The following is a 9,231-nucleotide window of genomic DNA, read 5'->3' as shown; positions in this document are numbered from 1 at the left end:
GCCGCCCGCCGCCCCGGGGCAGGGCTCGCCGGCCCGGGACGTGCAACAGGTCGGCGGCCCCGCAGCTCCGGCCCCGGGGCTGCCCCGCACCCAGCCCCGCCGGCCGCGGCGCTGGCAGCGGGGCCGGGGCAGCGCCGCTCCGGGGGGCTGGGCCCGGGGTGGGGGGCGAGGAGAGAACTTGTTTACCTACTTGGAAGTAAACTTCGATGCAGGGGAGCGACCGGCCCCTCCGCCCGCTGCTGATTCAAGCCCTGGCGATGAATGGGATCCCCTCCCCCACCCAGGCTCTGCAAACTCCACACTGGAGCGTGAATACCTCGCATTTCTCTCTCCCCCTCCCCGAGCATTTTTTGTTTTTAATAAACCCCCCATACGTTAAAATACTGGCTCAAAAGTAGGGAGAAACTGCCCCGCTCCCCTCCCCCACGCCCCGGGGTCGCTCTGCCCGGGGGCAGCTGCAGAACACCCGCCACGGGTACGGCAGCCCCACACGCACACACATCACCTCGGCCCAAAGAAAACACCCCCAAGATCCCCAAACAGACCCCAAAACCTCTGGGTTCAAAAAACTTCGTCATAACAAGCGGCGGTTGAGCGACCCCCTCCCCCCCGGGTGGGTCAGGCTGCAGAGGGGACGCCGGGGAGCAGCGGGCCCCGGGCTGGGCTGGGCTCGGGGGCTGCGCCGGGAAGGACAAGCGTTAAGAAAAGGGGGAAATTAAAAAAATAATAAAAATAAAATTAAAAAAAAAAAAGACGGGGGAGAAAGAAACCACAACAGGGTCCCCGAGATGAATAATCCGCCTCGAGAACTCACCTCGCGGCGCAGCGGGCGTTAAAGGCACAGCTCCCGCTCCCGCGGGCGGGGAGAGCCCCAACTTCTGCGGGGGGCGGCGGCGCTGCTGCTGGCGGAGACTTTCCCTCACTTGCCGCGCATGGTGCAACTCCTCTTCCCCCGGGGTCCCGGCCAGCCTGCCAGGAGGCTGCGAATCCCCCCTCGCCGCCGCCGCACACGCCTCCTCCCCCCCTCCGCGCGCACGGGCGGCACAAGGAAGTCCCGGAGAGTGGGATGGGGGAAACGGAAAGTTTTGGGGCGGAATGGCGGTGAGGGGGGGCTGGCGGGGCCGGTGCGGACGCGCGGCGGCGGGAGCAGCGCCGAGGGGGAGCCACAGCCGTGCCCGGGGCCGCCGCCACCGGGCGGGAGCGAGGGAGGGGACGGCGGGGGATGGGGCGCACCGGGAGGGCCGGGGCGGCTGGGGGCGAACCGGCCGCGCCCTCCCCCACCTGCGTCGGTCCCGCACGCCGGGACGCGCGGCTCGAGGAGGCGCCGCCGCCAACGCCCCCGGGGATGCCCCGAGGTGCCGCCAGCCCTCGCCCCGCCTGTGGTTATGTTGTGCTTTGACACCCCCTCCGCAACTGAAACCCGGTGACAAACCGGGCACCCACACGGAGGGCAGCCCTGTCCTCCCCTCCCCCGCCCGCCGGGCAGCGCCGCGCTCCCCGGTGCCGGCCCGCCGCGCGGTGCCCGCGGCCGCCCTGCGTGCCCCGCGCGCTCGGCCCCGCGGCCGGCCCCGCTCGAGCGGCCGCAGCCGGCGCTGCCCGCGCAGGGCCCCGCGGGGCGCGCTGCGGCGCCCGGGACGCGCCCGCTCGTCCCGCGCAGCGGCGCGGACGCACCGGCCGGGCGGCGCTGCGGGAGCGCGTCCCGCGCCGCCACCGCTGCCCCGGCGCGGGGCGGGCGGCGGTGCCCAGTCAGCGCTCCGGGGCGCGGGGGCCGGGCGGGCCGTGAATCAGCACAAACGGGCTTTATCGCATCTCGCTGGGGCGCGACGCCCGCGGGCGGCAGCGCTGCGACTCTTTAGCCTCCAGCGCGGCCGTCCCACGCGTGTCCCCGTGTCCCGCCCGTGTCCCCCCCACCCCCGGGCGGATGATGCAACGCGGCTCCATGTGCTTCCCCTCCCCCGCCCGGCTCCCGTTTTTTTTTTGCGCCTGGCGGGTCACCCGGCGGCTGATTGATTCTCCTTTCGCGCTGCGCCGTCACCGGCGCTGAAAGTAAATAACAAGTTGACATCATTACCGCGCTCCGCAGGGCCCCGCGCGCCGCTACCGCACCGCCGCGAGTAGCTGCGCACGCCAATCCGCGCCGCGCCCAGCCCCCGACCCAGCGCGGCGGGGCCCCGCCCGGCTGCGGCCGCACCCCCGGCACGGCCGGGAGGGGCCCGGCCGCCCGCCCGGGCCCGCCAGGATGCTTTTGGCGGCCTTCTTCCCTCTTCCCCTTCCCCACCCCTCCCCCCCCCCCGGCCTCATGGCTAATGTCATGCAAATAATAAGATTATCGGGATGTTGCCGGGGTGTCTGCCTCGGTGGGCTCATCACGGTGACAGCCAGACTCAGGCGGCCTCAAAAGTCATATTTATTATTGGATGTTTTTTCCATATGACCTTTCCACTCTTTTTTCTCTTTTGGTCTTATTTTGACATTAAAGGGAATTTCATGCTCGTTATACGTTCAGCCCAAAGCCTACAAATGTGCTGTCACCCAGTATCCTGATGGAAAAATATGACATCACCCAAGTCAGGACAACAAAGATCATTGCTACATACATTCATATCTGTGTTGAAAGCAGAACTCTCAAAACACTGGGAAATGTTGCGGCCTGATGTGATTCATTTTCATATTCAGAGCCTCGAGACTGCAGTGCAAGGCCATCTGCGCTCAGACAGACAGGCAGACACGTGTCTCCCTTTCTAAGCTCCCATTCCCCTTATTTTTCTCTAAATGCAAAATCTATATTACGCTTTTATTACTCTGCAATGTAAACAAACAAAAAACACCCTCCAGATTCGTAGCAAGATGGGCCAGAATTTTTAGCTCCTGTGGGTTTTTTGTTTGCTTGCTTGCTTTTAAAGCGCTGTGGGCTTACAAATGAGGTAAACTCATCAGAAAATGGTCCCTAGTCAAGACTTGCAGAGCTTCCAAGGCGCGGTCGTCCAGCAAGGACGCTGAGACTCGCTCCTTGCGCGCTCCGGGGAGAGCGATGGAGCTGTCACTGCTGTGTCAGGTCCTGTCCTTGTCCCCCGCGCCACGGCGGTGGCTCAGCATGGCCAGGAGGGCTGTCCCCAGCACGGCCAGGAGGGCTGTCCCCAGCGCGGCCCGGAGGGCTGTCCCCAGCACGGCCAGGAGGGCTGTCCCCAGCCCGGCCCGGAGGGCTGTCCCCAGCCCGGCCCGGAGGGCTGTCCCCAGCACGGCCAGGAGGGCTGTCCCCAGCATGGCCCGAGGGCTGTCCCCAGCCCGGCCAGGAGGGCTGTCCCCAGCCCGGCCCGGAGGGCTGTCCCCAGCCCGGCCCGGAGGGCTGTCCCCAGCATGGCCAGGAGGGCTGTCCCCAGCACGGCCCGGAGGGCTGTCCCCAGCCCGGCCAGGAGGGCTGTCCCCAGCATGGCCCGAGGGCTGTCCCCAGCCCGGCCCGGAGGGCTGTCCCCAGCACGGCCAGGAGGGCTGTCCCCAGCATGGCCAGGAGGGCTGTCCCCAGCACGGCCCGGAGGGCTGTCCCCAGCACGGCCAGGAGGGCTGTCCCCAGCACGGCCAGGAGGGCTGTCCCCAGCATGGCCCGAGGGCTGTCCCCAGCATGGCCCGAGGGCTGTCCCCAGCACGGCCAGGAGGGCTGTCCCCAGTGCGGCCCGGAGGGCTGTCCCCAGCATGGCCAGGAGGGCTGTCCCCAGCACGGCCCGGAGGGCTGTCCCCAGCACGGCCAGGAGGGCTGTCCCCAGCACGGCCAGGAGGGCTGTCCCCAGCATGGCCCGAGGGCTGTCCCCAGCATGGCCCGAGGGCTGTCCCCAGCACGGCCAGGAGGGCTGTCCCCAGCACGGCCCGGAGGGCTGTCCCCAGCATGGCCCGAGGGCTGTCCCCAGCATGGCCCGGAGGGCTGTCCCCAGCATGGCCCGAGGGCTGTCCCCAGCACGGCCAGGAGGGCTGTCCCCAGCACGGCCAGGAGGGCTGTCCCCAGCATGGCCCGAGGACTGTCCCCAGCCCGGCCCGGAGGGCTGCGCGGTGAGGGGCAGCGGGACAGCGGCATGCCCGCAGCCGCAGGCTCGGGTGAGCGCAGCGCTGCGGGTCTGCCCTGGCAGCCGTCCCAGCCGTGCGGTGGGGTTTGCGCTGCTGAGGAGCAGCACACGCTCATCCTGCGCTGCCTGGCCATGGACCTACCGCAGTGTTGCAACCTCCAGCCTTTCGAGAAAGCCACCGTGTCCCGGCCGGGCTCTCGGACAGCTGGTCCCAGCCTGGCCAGGCCTGGCCGCATGCTCTGCTGAGCGGGCAGGGAGACGGAGGGAGGCAAGGAAAGCTCGGTGGGCAACCGAAGGTATTGTGATGGCAAGGAAAAAATTAAATTGCAACATCGTACGGATACAAGGAAATTACTTTTCCTCTTTTCTAAGCGGGCACGGCCGCCGCTCCCTGTCTGCAGGGAGCAGGACAAGTCTGGAGGGCTGAGTCTGCCCTCACTTTCTGAGCCGGTGCTTTCGTACAGCTGTGTCGCAGCCACCCCCGGGGAGACGGGGTTAAATATTGACGTAATCCTTGCCGAGAACTTCAAATGAAGGTTATCGAGGAAGGCGCTTATTCCAGGCTGTGCTTGGCTAAGAGGAGCTGCACAGACCCATGATAAAGATTTGGGATTTTTCCAGGTAAAATGAAAAATAAATCCCAACTCTAAAGTGATGGTAGAGTAAAAGATACAAGAGTGAATCACTACTCTGGCCATTGCAATAATTTTGGCCTTTGTGTAAGAGAAGACCCCAGAGTGACCATGTATAAAGAAGTCACTGGTTTTTAAGAGCCTTGTTTTTTCAGTTTCATAACGTGTGACGCTGCAATGGTGATCAGCAGCAGTGCCACAGCCCTGCAGCTCCAAATGAAGGGAGCCAGAGCTGAGGTTTCTTGCCCTCATTAAAATGGAAACCCTAACCTGAAACAATCAAAGTCAAGGGCCAGCAGGGTTGGCCTACTGGGGAGATAATGGGATCATACGGCAAAATATTTTGTATTTTACAAGATTAAACCCATTGTTATTTTTCTAGTGCTTCATTGTATTGTGTTGGTAACTGTTTTTATGTTGTCCCCTTATCCCATGTTTCCCATTTTCTTAATAAAAGTAAGTTCTCTTGAAAAAGTGAATAATTACAAAATAAATAATTGCTTCTTCTGTTACAATACTTTAGTTAAATAATTCTTACACAAAAAAAAAAAGAGCGTCTGAAATGCAGATTAATTATTTACTCCTGTTATGGACTGAATAAAAAGTATCTGCTAATTTAAGTTTTTAAGACAAATTCATATGCAAACTTTAGGTACAATAGGGAAAACTGAACTTGAATAGATATCCCCACACTACTGGGACAGAGGGGCACTATACCATTCTCACATTGCAGCAGGTACATATTCTATACATGGAAATGTGTCATGGTAGGCCCTTGTTCTGTCACACTTACAAATATGTTAAATCCCAGCTTTCCTATTATGAGGTGTCCTGCTGGACTATTCATGGAGGGGAAGTAAAGATTTCTAGCACACTTTTATCACTTTTTAGCACTTCTGTAGCAGCAAGCTTTTACTTCTATTTTGTAAGCATCTTTACAATATTTGATATTCTTCAGGTAAATGTTCTGTTGGAGTCACTCATGTGAGCAACTGCTTCTTCGCAGCATCAAAAAATGTTTTCTAATTTTGCCACTTATTAATAGTGAGAGTTTCAATTTTAGAAGGAAATTCTGATTGACTAAGATATTTTCAGGAATTGAGACCATTACTGTTTGGTTTTTTCTTCACTTATTTCTTTATTGATATATTTGGACTAGACAGAAATATCATGACCGTTTGTGCAAGTAGACCTCTTGAGTAAAACGATATTATCAGAAATAAAAAGTAAAGTGGAAGACTTTGTTTCAAAGTTTCTGCAAGATAAAACTGCCAAAACGTTTTTGACTTTGCAAAGCAAGCATGATCTGATCCTTTTTCTATCCTATTTCTCTCTATAGATGGATTCATGTGACCTGTAATACCTGAAATTTCTAGTGATCATTTTTAATCCACCATTTTGAGATGTGAAGATTTAGATTCCTCAGGCTTTAACAGAAATTCAATCTAATCTAATAACCTCTGATAGGAATTCTGATGCTGTTACTCTGTTACAGAGGTTGTAAAGAGGGATGCACTACTCACAGTTCCTTGCCCATGCCATTCATTATATATCCAGTGCACATCTGCTGCTCAGGAACACTATGTATTAGGTAGGCTTCACACCAAATACGTTTTTGCTTCTTTCTGTAAAATCATAAGAACAGATTTGGTGATTCTTCCAAAAACCTACGTAAGTTAGGCCAACATTCCTATCTACTATATGGAAAATATTTAGTATGTTGAACACGTACTTGTTATTACTTAAGGTAAAATAAATCAGAAACTTTAATGTATGTAATCTACACTCCTCTGATCTATTTAGTGGGCTGACACGAAGGGTTGAGCTAACAGTATGGGTCCCTTAGGATCCTCAGATGGAACAGAGATTTTTTTTTTCTGTTGCTCTAATTTACTCTTAGAGCCAGTTTGGCCTCCTGCCAGTCTGGAATAGAAAGAAGAGGGTGCTGATCTCTTTTCTTTTCTCTTTCCTCATCCATGCAGTGTTACATGGCCCCAGCTGTGCTGAATTAATGTCTGGGACAGTTTATCATTTCAAACCTTTTTTTCCTCCCATGAAAGATTTTAGAAGAGAAAGTAGCTCTACCTAGGAGTTGGCTGCAAGAGAGTGAAACACCTAGAGAGTGAACAGGATCAGTTCTCCTGCAGAGAAGCCAGACTCAGCAGGAGGTTGTACTATGGATGTGAGAGATGTTAACTGTGCATCATCACCCCTAGCTGCTCAGGGTTTCTGGAGGTGTATGAATCCTGAGTTTTGTGAGGGTGCTGTCAGATGTCTCCCCTGGTCCTGGGAGAATTATCTGACCCTCTGAGGCCAGCAGCAGGAGCAGCTCTGCTTGCACACTTCTCGAAGTGGCTAAAGTGAGGTGGGAACAAGGAGCCTGCCCTTGGGAAGATGTTCTGAAGAATTCTTATTAATACTGGTCTTTGGTCCCCAGTAGGGACGTTATCAGGACAAGGGCGAGGGGAGAAGGAGAGCCCAATCCCTCTCATGGGGAGTGTGCATGCAGAGGAGCAAACAAACAAGACACAGACATGTCTGTGAGCAGTGGACAGGATGAAGCAACATCAGCATCCAGGTGCCTCCTGGGGCTAGGGGTGTCCAGCCTGAGGCTGGTCCTGCAGGCTGCCTGACAGAAGCACCTTGGACATGCTCTCGAGGGGCACTGCCTGGGCTGGTTTCACCCAAAGGGAAAGCAGTTCTCATGCTCAGAATCCACTCTGGTCTGTGTCCCAAAGCTGAGCATGGGGCAAGGGTCAGGAGATCACTTTCAGAAGTGCACTCCTGTTTTAGACTGAGAGTGGTGTAGATGCAGTCTGTGACAGTTCCCTGTTTATATTGACATTGCATTGTATAATATTTTACACTTTAAAAGGTTTCACTTAATTCACTAGGATTACTCAGGATTGAAACCATGATTCACTGTTGTAAACATATGGATTGCTTCCCTTGCCAAATGCAGAAATTTTTGGTTCAAGAATTCTAAAATAGTTTTTCTTTACACAATCTCTATGGCTACTGAAGCACACAAGGTATGCTGTATCATTTCTAGATGCAAGCTGCCCTTTTTGGGGAACAATGAATAGAGAGGAAAAGGATTCTGAAGAAACTCATATATGTGATGGTAATACTGGAAGAAAATTAACCTTGTGTGGTGTCATGGCGCAAACAGCTGCTGTAATACTGGGTACACAGAAATGGATGTGTCGGGAAGGAGAACAGAGTCTGAACGATCTCTGCTTGGCACTGCTGATGTGATGTCTACTAAAGCAGTCCCATTCAATTATCCGCACTTCAAGAAGGATGATGGAGGAACTACAGAGAAGACTACTGATAAAGACAAAGGGATTGTCTTATTTTTAAAGGGGTGATCCATTTAACTTATCAATGAAGTAACTCAACCCTCTGGAAGAATGAACATGAGGGAAAAGAGCTATCAGAGAACTTCTCAGTTCATCCCACAAACTTAGGGAAGTTACAGGCAAGTGTCAGGTTTTTAAGGAAACTGACCAGTGAAGCAGCTGGTGGGGATGCCCTTTGACTGGAATCTTAAACCAAGTATGATTACTGAGCCTCAAAAGGCAGCAAGAAGTCCTAAGGCTCACATTATGACATGATATGTTTAGAGAAACCATCACAATGGTGCTTTCTAGCCAACCTTCAAGCCCAGACCTCTGAGAAGCCAAAGTGCGATTGGCTAAATATTTACGTATTGGTTACTTGATACAAATTTTCATGAAACATGTTGTTAATACCATAACAACAAGAAAGTTTTACTTTGCTTTCCCAATTTGCACCTGTGTTACTTCTACAGATATGTGTGAAGTGGACTGTGTTTCTATTTTTAACAGGAATAGCTTTTTATAATGAAAACACTTTCTCTGAAGTTTTTGGCTTAGGGGTTTTTCTCATATTCCAAAAGCTCTTCCTAGAGCCTTATTAAGGAGAGAGGAAACCAAGGATAATCTCCAAACCATTTGCTCTAGCCGTATACTAAACTATTACACAGGCAATGAATCAATCTTGCCTTTCGGTCCTAATTTCTATATGGCTGTAGTTGACCTGGTACAGATCAGAGCCTCTCTTCCTGAGGCCAGTGCTCTACATGGGCACAAATGAAAATACACTAGAGGGAGAAGAGACATGGTTAATTTTTGATTATTAAATTAAAATTTAAGTACTAAGAAATGTTTAGAAGACAGTATTATGATATACAAAATGAAATAAAAATTAATATTTAACTTTTGAAAATATACTTCTTAATTCCATACTTTGGCCAGCTATGTTTAAAAACTGGGTATTTAAACTAAGACATTCAGGGATAAAATCAATTTTTAGTTTCTGTCTTGTTCCTCTTGAAACCAAAAGTGGGTTTGCTGCTACTTCCTTGGGAATATAAGAAGACCCTTAATTTTCAATACCTTAAAAACTACTGGAAAAACACTGTATGCAGTAGGGATGAATGCACCCCTAGTGAGTAAGGGTTTGTGGGGTTTGTTTTGTTTTGCTTTGGGTTTTTTTGTTTTTGCTTTTTTTTTTTGGTG

The 9,231-nt window shown here is 53.4% G+C and overlaps 1 protein-coding gene across 6 annotated transcripts in view; it reads right to left on the bottom strand.

Moving 5' to 3' along the window:
* Positions 1 to 6,338, bottom strand: part of TBL1X (transducin beta like 1 X-linked) — a 196,045-nt gene extending 189,707 nt beyond the window's left edge. For 3 of the 6 annotated variants that reach the window (XM_021527743.3, XM_085584317.1, XM_021527745.4), the window contains exon 1: positions 815 to 962. The gene's annotated coding sequence lies outside the window, so the exon portion shown is untranslated. Of the gene's footprint in view, positions 1 to 190; positions 265 to 814; positions 963 to 2,071; positions 2,132 to 6,210 lie in introns of those variants that run through there. The other 3 variants (XM_085584307.1, XM_085584294.1, XM_021527744.4) reach the window with 3 other exon arrangements.
* Positions 6,339 to 9,231: the final 2,893 nt, after the last annotated feature.

This window comes from Lonchura striata, chromosome 1, assembly GCF_050655825.1.
Source record: "Lonchura striata isolate lonStrDom1 chromosome 1, ASM5065582v1, whole genome shotgun sequence".
Taxonomy (NCBI): domain Eukaryota; kingdom Metazoa; phylum Chordata; class Aves; order Passeriformes; family Estrildidae; genus Lonchura; species Lonchura striata.
Note: the sequence above shows the minus strand (reverse complement) of the source record. Positions and strands in the feature narration are given on the sequence as shown.